This window comes from Gadus morhua, chromosome 10, assembly GCF_902167405.1.
Source record: "Gadus morhua chromosome 10, gadMor3.0, whole genome shotgun sequence".
NCBI lineage: Eukaryota > Metazoa > Chordata > Actinopteri > Gadiformes > Gadidae > Gadus > Gadus morhua.
Window position 1 is genome coordinate 24,394,640 of NC_044057.1, and position 4,458 is coordinate 24,399,097.

Below are 4,458 nucleotides of genomic sequence, written 5' to 3' on the forward strand. Positions count from 1 at the left end.
GCCAATGAAGGACGAAATGTATGCTGATTCCGCAGGACCAACGTCAGCCACGATGGATCTGATGGGGGAACATGCTCGCTCTCACGGCCAGTGCTGTGCTGTTTATGCAAACGCATACAACGGCATGTTTAGTGCTTGTTCAGTAACTAGGATGCTTATGATACATGCATTCAGCTGAATACACATATAGACACACACACAGTCACAGACACACACACACGCAGAAAGACTCTCACGTGTTCAAAGATCACACACACAAGCCATACACAGGCTCACATGCACAAAGATGGATGGATGTGCACACAGACACAACACAAACACAAACACACACACACACACACAAACACACACACATACATACATAGGCACACACACACATACACACACACAAAGACACGCACACACACAGACACACGGACCAGAGACACACACAGACATACCCCAAAACACATTATGCCATTGGATCACGTATCAGGTTCAACTGAATGTGACTCCTCTGGTTGATGAAGGGAATTGATATTGACTCTGAGCGGTTTGAAGGTCATTTCTTCTTAATTATGTTTTTCTATTATTTTGAAAGAACAACGTCTTGAAGGGTCAAACAGCGCGCGACCCCATGCTATTATATTGAAAGTCCTCTTCCGGAAAATTGGCCTCATTGAAATGCGACAGCATTGACTTTACCCCGGTAAAGAAATACTTGTCCAGAATATAGCCTGCATCTCTGACAGACGAAAGGTTGACACGGTCACCGGAATGATGCGGCAAATATGCTTACCGCGTCGGCGTTCACATGTCAGTTTAACGATGTTTTGCTGTTGCTTTAGCCGTCTTTGACGTTACACTTCAGTCCCCATGCTGAGTCTTGCGTAACAAAGTTCAGATGTGAGTTAAGATGTTGTTCATAGAAGGAAGGAGTTTGTTTTACCTCCAAATAATTCATGAACAACACCGTTACCCCTCTGCTCTTTCTTTAGCAGAATATAATTTTTATAAATGTCAATAATAGAAAAACAAAAACAATAATACCAAATGAAACAAAGTGGTGATATATTAAAAATAAAATACAAAACAACACTCACTAAGATGGCTTTCCCTCTACTGAGTTAGGTAGATGTCCAACTCCTGAGCTGAGTCGGCAGATGCATCTTATTGATTGGTTGAATGAATGATTGATTGACTGATTGGTTTATTCATTAGTATATTGTGTCCTGCCCTCATGCAGTCATCCTTCGAAATATCAGAGGTTACAGGGTTTGAGCCACCTGCCATTTTGCTACATCTCTACCACCATATTTACATACATTACCCTATACAGCATATATAACGATGCTTACACATATATAGCCATTTATAAGCTATATATATGCATATATATATATATATATATATAAGCTATGAATGTAAACCTCACCATCTTTAACACAATAGTTATATATAAATATCCATGTCTCCATACCTTATATTTAAACCTGCATCTGAAACATCATAAATATGCAACGATATTCAACCATATATATCTAACATTATAAACACATATGTAAAACCATCTATAACCTAATATACATCGGTAACCACTCCAAACTGCAGATCAACACTACCAACCCCTCTGTCTCTGTTGAGATGCAGATACCATGCTGTTGGACATTGGGGCCGATCGTCCACCTGTCACTATGACTGATCTCCTTCATCGTTATTCAGTGTCCCCGCCTTCGGCTTCTTCGTTACGATCCCGCGTCTGCCGCTGTTGGCGTCGGCCGGGGCTAAATTAAATCTTGTGCGGTTCGTGCCCTGGCCCTGCGGCCGTTCCGCAGGCTCTGCCGGTCGCACACCGCCGTTCATCACACCACGCTCCCATCATAACAAACAACTATAAAAAATAGGAATGTCACGCACGGTAAATTGCTCAAGAAGGTTTAATGAAACACAATTGACTGCTTCAGCAGAACCTGTTTCCACCGTGACTCTAATTATTAACTTCGGGACAGGTTCATTTCCAATACCTGATATATGATAATTCAATATTGATTACCAGGTCATAATATAGGCTACCATAAACAGAACAGCATATCAGACGTGACCTCCCAGTGCAACTGTAACTCTTGTGCAGTGGTCTGGAATCCATGAGGTTATGTGCGAACTACAGGGTCCCCAGGAGAGTCCGCTAGGATTTGTGTGAACCACATGTTTTGTAGTTACGGGCCGGTATTCCTATGAGCTCTTACTCTGTAGAGTCCCTGAATTGAATTTTTCATACGAACTGGATTACATTTTATCTAACCAGGAAATTCACTTTGAGGTGTTAAATCTCTGTGTCAATAGGGCTCCCGGGCCAAGGAAGGCGCCAACAGCTCGAAAATCAGATAGGAGACTAATTCAAAACATTGGAGAGATCAGCTGCATCATCCCTCATCGATGACTTAAGAGCACCGAGTGGGACAGCCTCCCTCAATCGTTCCTCACAGGCAGAGCTTATAGCAGCCTGTTCTCCTTCTGAACGACAAGGTGCCTGGTGCTGTCATTAAAGCATAGCTCCGCAGAAACATAAGCTGCTAATCTCCCACTGCGGAGGCAAGCGCTACATCTACAGCTTCAGCTCCGACCCCTCGACAGCGTTCAGCGCTGGGGCGCCGCCACGGAGGAACCCTCCTCTCCGCGGAGGTGTCGTAAGAGGTGTGAAATGCGAGAAAGGAAACGTCTCCACAGCTTTCCCTCTCAGCCGTTGGTGTTACTAGACCTGCTGAGAGCGCACACACACACACACACACACACACGCCACCGATGGGAGCGTGCGAAGCGGAGGCTGTGTCGCCGTGGAGTAAGCGGTTCCCCGTGGAGACAGGAAGCCCTGGCGGCGTGTTTAAGTGAGCACTCTTTGCTTTCCTGCGTGATGTTAAACGCGAGGATGAGATAAATTAGGATGGAGGTCTTCTGAGGATTTAGCTACATAATGAGGTCCACTTAAGGGCTAATGATTGAAGCTACGCGTTGGATTGAACCTCTCCCCCCTCCCCTCCTCCCCCCTCTCTCTCTCTCTCTCTCTCTCTCGCTCGCTCTCTTAGTCACTGTCCCTCACTTTTTTCCGTCTCTCTCTATCTCTCTTTTCCACAATGTCTCCCTTTTGCTGCCCCCTCCCTTTATCTATTTCTGTCTCCTTCCCACCCCATCTCTCTCCCCCCCCGCTCTGTCTCTCTCTCTCCGTCCTCCCGCCAACTCTCTCTCGGTCTCTGTCTATCTCACTACCCACTTGATCTCTGTCTCTCTCTCTCTCTCCCCTCCCTCCATCTCTCTCCTGCTCTCCCTTCCAGTCCCTCTCTCTCTCTCTCTCTCTCTCTCTCTCTCTCTCTCTCTCTCTCTCTCTCTCTCTCTCTCTCTCTCTCTCTCTCTCCTGCTCTCCCTTTCAGTCCCTCTCTCTCTCTCTCTCTCTCTCCCTCTCCCTCCATCTCTCTCCTGCTCTCCCTTTCAGTCTCTCTCTCTCTCTCCCTCTCTCCCCCTCCCTCCATCTCTCTCCTGCTCTCCCCTTCAGTCTCTCTCTCTCTTTCCCTCTCCCTGGGGTTGTTTGCATATTACACGCTGGCAGGACGAGGACTAGTCTGCCAGTTGGAAAAATGTTTTTAAATATCCCTCTTCCTCGCTGCCTCAGCAGGGCTGTGGGGGAGCCGTGTGTGTGCCTGTGTGTGTGTCTGTGTGTGTGTCTGTGTGTGCGGGGGGGGGGGGGGGGGGGGCTGAAGGGGAGGGCTAATAGGAGCGGGGGTCCCCTATTAATCAGGAACAATGTAAGCAAATGCCTGCTGTGATCTTTGATCAGGGTGAGCGGAGACGTGGAGCCCGTGGGCGGGGAGGGCCAGCGTTAGATGGACCAGGCCCCCCGGCAGAGCCTGTTTGACATGGCTGCATGACGCTGGAAGAGGAGGTGGGGTGTGGAGGCGTGCGGGTTAATGCTACGTGCTGATTAGCGTTCTGTAAGCTCGCGCGTTGATGACTAAGTGAGAGTGGGATAGTGCTGTGTCAGAGGAGCATAGCTCTAATTATTGCCAGCAGGGGAAACATTAGACGTAAAATGGAAATGCACCTCTATGGGGGTTGTCTGTTTATTCTTAGACGAGTGAAAAATATCAGGCATTTCTTAATTAGTGAACATACTTTAATTGAGGCTATTAAAACTGATCAGGATCTTAATAATATGTTATACAATAGCACTATTTAATTGTTTAAATAATGCATTGGGGCGTTTTATGGGGATATAAAACCATCACTGTGAGGTCACCCTAACCCATCCATCAATCCATCCATCCATTCATCTAGTCAACCCTGTATCATCCATATACAAGCATCATGCATCCAATCTGTACATTATTTTTCCTATTCGTATTTAGTGTTACATCCTGGATTAGGCATTCCACTTCCTGTACCCAGCTCAGTGTGTCAAGGATAAATTCAGTGTCTTTGGCTGTTTGA